Source organism: Elephantulus edwardii, unplaced genomic scaffold (genome assembly GCF_000299155.1).
Source record: "Elephantulus edwardii isolate Elephantulus edwardi_28Jun2011 unplaced genomic scaffold, EleEdw1.0 scaffold00196, whole genome shotgun sequence".
NCBI classification, from domain to species: domain Eukaryota; kingdom Metazoa; phylum Chordata; class Mammalia; order Macroscelidea; family Macroscelididae; genus Elephantulus; species Elephantulus edwardii.
The window spans coordinates 2,513,627-2,525,653 of NW_006399946.1; the positions used below are offsets into that span (position 1 = coordinate 2,513,627).

Genomic DNA, 12,027 nt, shown 5'->3' on the forward strand with positions numbered 1-12,027 from the left:
GGTGAAAAGATTCCAGATTAGTCCATTTTTTAATATGGTTATCATCCAAGATAAAGAATGTGTACTATAGTTTTTCCTGAAGAAGAAAGCCAATTTACTGCATTCAATACTGACTTCTCTGCAATTTTTCTGTAGAAATACTGATTTATGGAGTTTCCAGTGTTTTTAACTGATTTTAAAATGGTCAGAGCAAGGCAAAGTTTACTTATTTCCAGGTGGATTCTTCACATTCCCTGGCTTTTGAAAGTTCTTCCACAAATCCTCCAGGACTATGTATCCTTGTAAACCTCAGTCATATAATGCTTCTCTGCTGACCTGGGCCATGCTGATGGCTTATTGTGAATAATAGATAGAGGCAGTTAATCCCATGAAACCATAACAATAACATCTTTATTTTTGAACCTCTAGTGAAAATGAGTCCAACAAGACCCGCAAAACCAATAACACCAAGTTTTGGGAAAAATCCAGGAGGTGCATTTTGAAGATATCCATAATTGTCTACCCCTCATTGAACAATATTTTGCATCATGGGCTTAGCATAGAAGTACTTTTCCTGACACCATGTTATATATGGACTGCAAAACTGTCGTGGCTGTGAAATGTTTTCTTCAAGTCGAGTCCTTGACTCTTCTACATATTTAGATTGAGCTTCTGAAACTGAATAGAGTGAAAGCTCATCAACCTTGATGGAATCTTTGTCAGGCGTGTCCTTCTTTGATGAAGCATAGAGTCTGCAGGTGAGCAGACTCAGGCTGGCTGGGCCCACAGATCTCGAATTACCTTGAACATGTCGCTGGCAGCCCAATTTATTTTTTAAACTCTTCACTCATAGAGTATTTTTTTAAATATGAGTTTGAATCAATCAGCTTCCACCTCTGGTCCTACTTCTGTCAGAATGAATTAAATTCCTCACTCGCTTGATAGACTTACAAATAACGGTTTTCTCTAGTTCATTTATAGACTAAATAATTAGTCCGTTTCTTCAAACATCCCTGGTATGACATAGTTTCCTGTACTTCAAATTAACAGCTGCATTCTTTCCTCTTAGGCCAGGCTTTGACAAATTATTGCTTCTCTGAAGTCCTCTAAAATTATCACAGATACAATTGCATCAGTCAAAATATTATTATTACCACCACTCCCTTTATTCCAGTCCAATTCTAGAGAAACTAGTAAGTGATAACTTAAACAATCAGTCATATTGATTTAGAAAATAGGCAGCCCTGAAAATTTAGAAGGTAAAGTTTTTCTGTTACATTCAATGGTGTAAAAAGCTATTAATATAAAAACTTAAGAAGATGTAATATTTTCATAAAATTATGTATATCATTTCTATCTCTAACTAGATGTTATTCCAGTTGTTGTTGCATGCCGGAAAATCAAAACTGTCCCAAAACTGACCCTGTGGTGGGCTTTCAGAGGCACATAATAGCACAGGAGGAGATTGTCCATCCTTAGCCTACAGAGTAGCTAGCTGGTGGCCTTGAACAGCTTGCACCACAGCTTCTCACCACTAGGCCACCAGAACTTCCTTTAGTGCAACATCAATTTTACCTCCCTCATATCTGGTATTTAAAGCATCATCATGTTTAACCACATAATAAGAAATGCTGAATAAATGTATCTGTAAAAATGGTGGTTTACCTTTGACAGAGTTCAGTGCTTAGCAAATCTCACAGAATTATTTAATTGCAGCCAGAGAACTCAATTATTTTTCAGAGCAAGATGTCGGGTGTATCTTAGTTATTTAGTGCTGCTGTAACAGGAATGGGCAATTTCCTCTCATGTGATAAACTGCCTCTGAAAACAAGCTGGAGGATCAGCTATGGGTCAGTTCCAACTTAATGGTACTCAATACCACAACAGAAATGCCACAAGTAGCTGACTTTAAAAACAAATTTAAAAAAAAAAAATAAAAAAAAAATAAAAACAAATTTTGTCCTTAAAATGCAAGAGGCTGGAATTTCAAATGAAGGCTACCAGATCTAGGGAATGGCTCCTTTTTAAAATTCCTATGGCTTGGCATCTCTCTTCTGTTGCTTGCCTACTTGTTTAATCTCTTTTGAATCTCAAAATATGCTGACTTAACACTATCACTGTTTCAGAGCTGTTCTGTGCCACTGAGTCAGAATCAAGCCCTAGCTGACCCTCTGGCAGGTTTTCAGAGGCAGTAAATCACACAGGAGGAAATTACTCATCCTTCTGCAGAGCAGCTGGTGGATTTGAATTGCACCTTTACAATTGCAAAGCAGCTTCTTACTACTAGGCCACCAGAGAGCTTTCTTCACAGTGTCTCAGTAACATAACAAAAACAATCCACTTCCAAATAAGGCTGTAACTACAGATGTAGAGTTTAGGGTTACCACAGATACCCTGGGAGACACAATTCAGCATATCCAGACTATGTCTGAAGAGCTACTGGAAGTGAGAACATTGACATTTATTTCCATGAAGAATGAAGAAGGACTTTTTTTCAGGGTAGTTAAGCTAAGGACTATCACTGTGGTCTAACAGCAACAGGCTGTGTTTACAATAGAGAATTAGGACATTAATTTGTATTTTGGTGCTTTTTTGATTTTGTAGGTTGAACAGTGTTTTGATTATGTTGCATTATTTTCCCCCCATTAATTGTTGCACATTTTCTTCCCAGTCCATCACAAAATGTATGTCCCTTGTTCCAGATTATTGCCATATGTATAATGACTAATCACATAGTCCTTTTGGACAGTTCTTCCCTTCATCTGTTCTAATGCAGTATTCATTATCTATCTGCTCTTTTCCAAGTCTCTCCCCACCCTCACCCTATCTGTTCTATTTTATAACCGCAGTAATAAAAAAATGTTACTATAAAATAGTATGACAATGTTTACCGTTTTTTGACTGAGATATTACACTCAGCGTAATATCCTCCTGACTCCCCCATGTTGTGTAATGTTTTGCAAGTTCATTTTCCAAAGCTATGTAATATTCTGTTGTGTAAATGTACCATAGTAGTTCTATCCATTCATTTGTTGTTGGACATTTGGGTTACTTCTATTTCTTTGTGAATAACACAGGAATAAACATGGATGTGCAGACATCTATTTGAGTCATGGCTCTGATTTCTTTAGGTGTATTTCCAGTAGTATGGTGGTGGTGGTTGTTAGCTGGGTCAAATACTATTTCTATTTCCAACTTTTTGAGAAAGTGCCAGATGGCCTTCCATAGTGGCTGTACCATTCTACACTCCCACCAGCTGTGAATAAGAGTTCCAATCTCTCCACAACTTCACCAGCCTTTGTTTTTTGAGATCCTGTTTAACTTTGCTGTTGTTGCAAAGGGGTAATATGAGATCTCATAGTTGTTTTGATTTGCATCTCTCTGATATCTTGGGATTTTGGACATTTCTTCATGTACTTGTTTGTGGTTGTTATGTGCCATCAAGTCACTTGTGACTCATAGCAATCCTATATAGCCCTGAAATAATAGTAGACTGAAATTATAATAGCCCTGAAACCTGCTCTATCCTATATCAACCTTATTGTCTCTGACACACCTATCCTCAATACCCAGTCACTGAATGTATCCATTTCATTGAGGGTCATCCTCTCTCTCACTGTCCCTCCACACTTCCAAACATGATGTCCCTCTCCAAGGACTGGTCCCTCCTTGCAACATGCTCAAAATATGTCAGATGAAACCTCAGAATCCTTGCCTCCAAGCATCACCTGGTTTCACCCTCTCCAGGAAAAACCTGTCTGTTCTCCTGGCAGTCCATGGTATATCCAATACTCTTCTCCAACAACACAGCTCAAAGGCATCAATTCTCATTCTATCATCCCTAGTCATTGTCCAGCTTTCTGATGTATAGCAAGGAATTATAAAGACTATGGCTTGGATCAGACAAACCTTAGTCTCCAGAGTGATATCATTGCTCTTCAGTACTCTGGAGAGGTCCCTGACAGAAGACTTTTCCAATGCAATTTGTCTTTTGAATTTTTGTATTTTGGTACCAAGAGTGTTGATTGTGGAGCTGAGCAAACTAAAGCTGTTAACAATCTCAATCTCTTCACCATCTATCATGTTGCTGCCAATGGGCCCAATGGTGAGAATCTTTGTTTTCTTGATGTTGAGTTTCAATTGATATTGAAGGCTGCAATACTTGACTTATCTGAATTCTTTTTTTGGTGAAGTTTCTATTCATATCCTGTGCCCATTTTGTGATTGAGTTATTTACCTTTTTCTTGTTGAAGTATTGGAGTATTCTCTAAGTTTTAGATATAAGTGACTTATCAGAGAAATCATTGCCAAATACTTTTTTCTTATTCTATGTGTTTCCTAGTGACTAGGGAGGACAGAAGGAGAGTGGATGCTTTTGAGCTGTGGTACTGGAGAAGAGTACAGAATGTACCAGGGACTGCCAGGAAAACAAACAGATTCATCTTGGAGAGGATTAAACCAAGCTACTCCTTGGAGGCAAGGATTCTGGGGCTTCGTCTGACATACTTTGGACATGTTGCCAGGAGGGATGGGTCCTTGGAGAGGGACATCATGCTTGGGAGGGTGGAGGGACAGCGCAGGAGGGGAAGACCCTCTATGAGATGGATTGATTCGGTGACTGGGGTAATTGGGATGGGTGTGTCAGAGGCAGTGCGGTTGGCGCAGGATAGAGCAAGGTTTAGGGCTGTTGTGCATAGGGTCGCTATGAGTCAGAAACGACTCGACGGCACATAACAACAACAACAACATGTGTTTCCTTACTACTCCATTGGGGAAGCTAGAGGTTTCATTCATCTATTTTATTCTGTCCTGATTGTAGGCACTGCATTAGTTTAAATTCTCTGGTTAAATGGCTTGTGTGCACTTTAACTTGTACTTTGCCTTTATTTTCTTTTTATATCTCACTTCACTCCAAAATTTATTCAAGGCAGTTTACGGAAATACTTATCTTTCAGCACAACCAAATAGAATATAAAAATAGCTGAGTACATCTGGGCAAACAATACTGGGCTATGAAAAAAGAACAATTTAGATATGACCTTGCTACAATCAGGATGTGTTGTCAGTTCTTAAGCCCTAAGTGAGAGATGGACCCTATTTAAGATTAGAAGAAAAAGTGATAACATTATTTTAGCTTTTGCAAGAATTGAGAAAATTAAGTCGCTTGAGAAAAAAACAACCACTTCTGACAGCAGAGAGAGTTCTCCTTCAGGATATTTACTCAATTCTAAAGAATCCACATGCTTATTCCACAGGGTACTATGATTACTTCTTTTGGAGAGCATAAAAGCCAGATAATTATTGTAAGCTACCTCAGAACTTGGATGCTATATTTGGTGTCTTTTCCATTATTGATGTTGTTGTGTTCTGTCACATCAGAATCGAATCATAGCTGACCATCCATCAGGCTTTCAGAAGCAGCAAATTGAATAAGAGGAGATTGCCTCTCTTTCTGCTGTGGTGAAGCTGGTGAATTCAAACCAGAGCTTCCTAGAGAATATTATTTGTCATTAAAGGGTTTCACATGATTACGTTACAGTGTCATCTGGCATTAGTAAATACCTAAATTATGCAGTTTGCATACAGAGAGTACATTCTGCTGAAGTTTGACATGTTGGTTCTTGATAAGGCAATCCTAGTTTAAAACCTTAATTTAATTTTTACAGTATTTGTTACATAATCTCTGTGAAAGGTTCTCGCCTTTTAAAATATTTATGCAAAGATGATCTATTGTGTAGGAAACAGTTGAGCAAAATAAGAGAATGCATCTCTGTCACCAGTGGAGGGTTCTTGTTGTGGCCAGCCTCCGCAGGGTCTCTCCATCTCTCCTTAAATACATCTGACCACAAAGGATGTCTTAACTAAGATTCAAGTGGGACTCAGAATCATGACACAACAGCAGAAAAACTTAGGCTAAGGATCATTACACACACACACACACACACACATATCCTTTGTGCTATTAGCCTTTAGGTCTGAACTGCAGGCATGTGTTTCATCTCCTCACTTTTCTTTCTTCAGTTTGCGTTTATTTTTCTTTTTACAGATCTCAATCCAGCTTAATTCCCCTCTAAAAAAATCTGCTCTCTGTAAAGAAAGAGTGTGTGTGAGAGTATGGGAGGGATATGACTGTAAATGTGAGCACAAGTGTTCTGTATGGGTGTGAATGCTTGTGTGAGAGTTTTTGTGTGTCTGTCTTGGGCAGATTCTTGTTCTTAATCTTTCCCTTTATCTTCAAACCAGTGTCTAGGGCACTAGCAGAAAGGTCCTCTCTGCCAGGACCCAGCCTGTTAAAAAACTGGAGTTGGTGACCTGCAGCTTGTAAACGAGGTCAAAAAAGAGTCTCACTCTCATTGTCAGCATCCCCAGCACATTTTAAACTAATTTCAGTTTACCAAAATGAGCAGAGTTTTCTGTTTCATTTGTTTTTACTGTGAAGAAGCATTTGATCCTTTGCATTTCTCTCCTTCTCCATTCCCTTACCTTTGCATTCCCTCAGTTCATTACAATCAGCAAATATAAATAACAGCTTGTTCAAAACAAGATCATTCTAAAGACTAATGTTCAAACAAACATACCAAAGATACATTTGAGTGTCCTTTCCACCTACATCTTATGTTATTATTGTTATTGCTATTGTTTGGTGCCTTCAAGTACGACTCTAGTGATTCTATGAACAACTAACCTAAACTTGATCCTATCCTACACCATCCTTATCATCTTATACACATTTGTGTCCATTGCTGAGGACCCTGTATCAATTCATCTGACTGAGGGTCTTCCGTCCTTTCACTGATGTTCCCTCAATATTTCTAAACCTGATGTCCTTTTAAAAAAAATAGCTTCTCCTAACAACGTGTCCAAAATATGAGACAAAGCTTTATTATCCTTGCCTCCAATGAATACTCCCACTGCAATTTCTCCAAGATATATTTAGGGTTTTTTTTTACAGTCTTGGGATATTAAGTACTGTTCTCCAACAATGCAACTCAAAAGCCTCAATTCATCTCTAGTCATCCTTGTTCATTATTCAGCTCTCAGATACATAGCAGGTGAGTAGTTTGAATCAAGCGCACTCTTGTTTTTAAACTGACATCATTGCTCTTTAGGACTTTGGAGAGGTCTTTAACAGCCGACTTTCACAATACTATGCTTCTCCCAGTCTCCAAATGCTGATACGAAGGGTATTGACTGTGGTTCCAAGCAAGAGGAAATTGTTGATAATTTAATCTTCTCTCCATCTATTGGACAGTGAATAAGGATGATAGAAATAGAATTGATGCCTCTGAGCTGTCGTGCTGGAGGAGTGTTGAATATACCATGGACTGTTAGGAGAACAAACCGGTTTGTCCTGGAGAGGGTGAAGCCAGACTGCTCCTTGGAGTCAAGGATTCTGAAGCTTCACCTGACATACTTTGGGCATGTTGCAAGAAGGGACTGGTCCTTGGAGAGGGACATCATGCTTGGGAGAATGGAGGGATGGCGCAGGAGAGGAAGACCCCTGATGAGATGGAGTGGTGGGAATGAGTGTGTTTGGGAAGGTGAGGTTGGCACAGGATAGAACGGCGTTTAGGGCTCTTATACACAGGGTCGCTATGAGTCGCAAGAGACTCAATGGCACATAACAACAACAACAGCAACAACAACATCGTAATGTTGCATATTGGCCTTGAGGTAAAGATTTTCATTTTCTTAACTTTGAGATAATCCATATTGAAGGCTGCAATCTTTGACTGCACCAAGTACTTCAGGCTTACTCCCTCTCAACAAGCAAAGTTGTATTATCTGCATAATGCAAGTTGTTGATAAGCCTTCCTCCAATCCTAATATCACACTCTACTTCATAAAGTCAAAATTCTCCAATGATTTTCTTAGCATACAGATTGTATAGGTATGGCGAGAGTATACAACTTTAATGCACACCTTTTCCAATACAGTGTTTCCTTGCTTTGTTAGGATAACAACTTCTCATATTTAGTAATACTAAAAGTTCTTGTCTATTTAAAAATCTAAAATCTTTAGAAGCTCATGAAGAATATTTTCTTGAGTTTATAAATATCAAGTGTGTAGTTTCATGAGCTGAAGGAACTAAAGAACAAATTTAAGTCATGAGTTTCAAAACTTAAAAATGCTATGGACAGAATATTAAACAATCCAAGAAGCATTAAAAGAAGATGGAAGGAATATATAGAGTCACCGTACCAGAAAGAATTGGCTGACAAAGAAGAGTTTCATGAAACAACATATGATCAAGAGGCACTGGTGATGAAGGAGGAAGTTCAGGCTACTCTGAAGGACTTGGCAAAAAAGAAAGCCCCAAAGCCCCAGGAATTGATGGAATACCAATTGACACATTTCAACAAACAGATGCTGCCCTAGACGTGCTCACCAGGTTGTGCCAGGAAATCTGGAGGACAACTACCTGGCCAACTGACTGGAGAAGATCCGTATTTATTTCTATTTGTATTCTAAAAAATGGTGACTTACCACAGTGAAAATTATTGAAAAATATCATTAATATCACATGCAAGCAAAATCTTTCTGAAGATTATCCAAAAATGACTGGAACAATACATTGACAGAGAATTAACAGAAATACAAGCTGAGTTTAGAAGATGATGTGGTATTATCACTAATGTCAGATGGATCTTGGTAGAAAGCAAAGAGTGCTAGAAGAATGTCTATCTATGTTTCATTGACTATGAAAAGGCATTTGACTGTACGAATCACAAAAAATTGTTGTTAACCTTAAGGAGAATAGGAATCCCAGAACACTTGGTTGTGCTTAAGCGGAACCTATACTTGGACCAGGAAGCAGTTTTCAGAACACAGCAAGGAAACACTTCATGGTACAAAAGGAGTGTGTCAGGGATGCATCCTGTCTCCACACCTTTCAATTTATATGTGGAACAAGTCATTCAGAAGGCTGGGCTGTAGGAGGATTGTCATATCGGGATTGGAGAAAGATTTGCCAACAACTTGTGTTATGCAGATGACATAACCTTGGTTGAAGAAACTGAAGAGAATCTGATGAATTTGCTATAGAAGGTCAAGAAATGCATCCTTCAATATGGATAGAAGCTCAGTCTCAAGAAAACAAAAATTCTCACCACTATTGGATCAAATGTCAGCATCATGATAGATGGCAAAAAGATTGAGATTGTTAACAGCTTCAGTTTTCTTGCCTCCACAATCAACACCCTGCACACCAGCAGTCAGGAAACCAAAAGACGAATTGCATTGGGGGGAAAAACCTGCTGTCATGGACCTCTCCAGAATATTGAGAAGCAATGGTATCTGTCTATAGACTAAGGTGCATCTGATCCAAGCCATGGTCTTCACAATTACTTGCTATTTATCAGAGAGCTGGACAATGACTAAAGATGACAGAAGAATAATTGATGCCTCTGAGTTGTGGCACTGGAGAAGAGTCTTGAACATACCATGGACTACCAAGAAAACAAATAGATCTGTTTTGGAGAAGGTGAAACCAAGTTTCTCCTTGGAAGCTAGGATTTTGAAACTCCATCTCACGCACTTTGGGCATGTGGCCAGAAGGGACTTATCCTTGGAGAAGGACATCATCCTTGATATATCCTTGGAGAAGGACAGCTCAGGAAAGGAAGACTCCAGATAAGATGGATTGATACTGTAATTGGGGCAATGGGGGTAGGTGTGTTGGAGTCAGTGAGACTGGCTCAGGACAGGGCAGGCTTCAGAGTTGTACACAGAGTCACTATGAGTTGTAGGCAACTCAACGGCACATAACATTAATAGCAGTTATACAAGACAATGTATTGATTGTACACCCACATACAAAGCTAAGGTAAAATCTGGAACACCAGAATCCCAACCTCCCGATAGTTCATTTATCATCAATAAAAGTTCATTTTATGAGACTATAATTTCCTTAACTTTTCCTGAAAGGATGAAAGTCATTCAAGTGTTGAGGACTTTCATTCATAGGGTCGCTATGAGTCACCTACGACTCAACGGCACTTAACAACATAGAGAGAGACTAATTGGCCTAATCGACTGAAAGTGATGCTATTAAGCCAAAGGTGTGTGACTCTACTCTGTGGCCTTCAGTCCTGTTTTTAATTTTTTTGGTCAAACATTCTTCTAGGTCGTATAGCCCTGGTGTGTCCATTTACCATACAAAGGTAACTTGTGGTTGCTATGAAGCTGAACACTGTGACACTGATGTGTCAAATGCAATAACGGTTACCCATGGTGGACAGTGTTTGGTGGAGCTGCCCCATTAAAACAAGCTTGGAAGCAGGAGTGACATCCACTTCCATAAATAGCTTGCCTCCAAAACCCTACAAACCTGAGAAAGGATGAAAGTCACACAAGTGTCTAGGACTTTCGTTCATAGGGTCCTATGAGTTCCTATGACTCAACAACACTTAACAACAACAACTTTTCCTGAAATGGTTTGCATTTGACTACTCACCAAAAGGTTGTCAGCTCAAATACATCCAACTTGTGCCATGGGAGTCAGTGTCCATAAATGATCCCAGCTAAAACCCCTCAAAGCTCAGATCAATCCTGTAAACATGGGGCCACCAGGAGTCATGACTAACTTGTGAACAATGTGTTTTTTACCTTTTTCTGGAACTGTTTGAGATCCTGTGCATGCCCTCCCTACATTTTGACACCATCCCTGGCAAGTTATGTGTCCCTGGCAGCACTTTTGATGTTATAATTTAATAAACTCTTAATTAGTTACATAATAATTGTCTCTTTTACTGAAAAAAAAAAATAGCTCCTTGAGGGCAAGGATTGTCCTGTGCATCCGGCGGCATGCCTGTCAGTACCTTGTACTGGGACATATTTAGAACAACGTAAGCTCGATGAGTGAATCAACCTCTAGTGTACTGTCTGGTTTCCTCTAGCAACCTAGACCCTTATTTCTTTAAAAAGCAGCTTTAGACAGAATTTAAAGTTACAGAGTATAATAAAATGTGAACAGAGAGTAAATACATTTCATCAAAACTTGAGCAAGAAAATTAGAACTTTTGCTTCAAAATAAAAAAGAAAAAAACCCAACCCTATCTTCTGATCTTTTGATTCAACTTGAAATGTTTATTTAGTTCAGTATATAGCCTTTCCTTGATGTAAAGCTATTATTGTACACAATAACAACAAATCTATTGTTAAGTGATCCTACACTGTTTAAAGTGAACTGTTGTTAAGTGTTCTAAAGCAAAGCTAATTTTTTCCTAAGAAACTGAAAAGGAATCCTGTATCCAGGAGGTAGAAAAAGAATCTTCTGGCTGGGAAAAGCACATATGCAATAGGCCAGGGACAAGTGAGAATGCCTATGCTTTGTTGTTGTTTTGTTTTTGTTCTGTTCAAATACTCAAGGAGAAAAGTAGCAAACACTCAGGAATGTGAACATAAAAAGGCAGTACAAAACAGCTTTAACATTCACAGGAACAGTCTAGCCAGCATTGCTCTCAAGTCAACTCTGATTTGTGTCTGCCCTTGACTTTGTCAAAGTAAATAGCTAGTCCTTTCTTTTGAGGTGTCTGTGAGTAGACCTGGGCCTCTTAGCTTTTAGTTAACAATCTAATGTGCTAACCATATGTGCCACCTAGAAATTGTAAGGGTCTTGACAAATTGACAAAGGAAAAGATACAGTTGCTAGTTCTGTCATTTTCAGAAATTTGTGTTTTTAGTAAATACAATGTAGAAGACTATATAATTCAGTAAGGAGGTTGAGCTGGAAGCTCACTTTGAATATGAAAGTCATACAATATGGCTTAAACTGGATGTCACTTGCCAGTAGGAACTTGTCTGAATTAGTAGATCTAACCTTAGAGGAGCTTAGAGTTAGGAGCTTTGCTGCCAATGCAAAGGTATGCATTTCAAACCCCTCAGGTGCTCTGCAGGAGAAAAATGTATAGTCTTTTCCTGAGTGATTGCCTTTGAAAACCCACTGGGAGGATTAGCTATGGGTCAGTTTTGACTCAACAGTACACAATGACAATCTTGGGCTTACAAGTCAAAGTTATAAAAATTGGAGTTCTCAAGCAGGAGTTC

The 12,027-nt window shown here is 38.8% G+C and overlaps 1 pseudogene; it reads right to left on the bottom strand.

Moving 5' to 3' along the window:
• Nucleotides 1–201: 201 nt before the first annotated feature.
• On the bottom strand, nt 202–9,420 carry LOC102851884 (annotated as a pseudogene).
• Between the last annotated feature and the right edge of the window lie 2,607 nt (nt 9,421–12,027).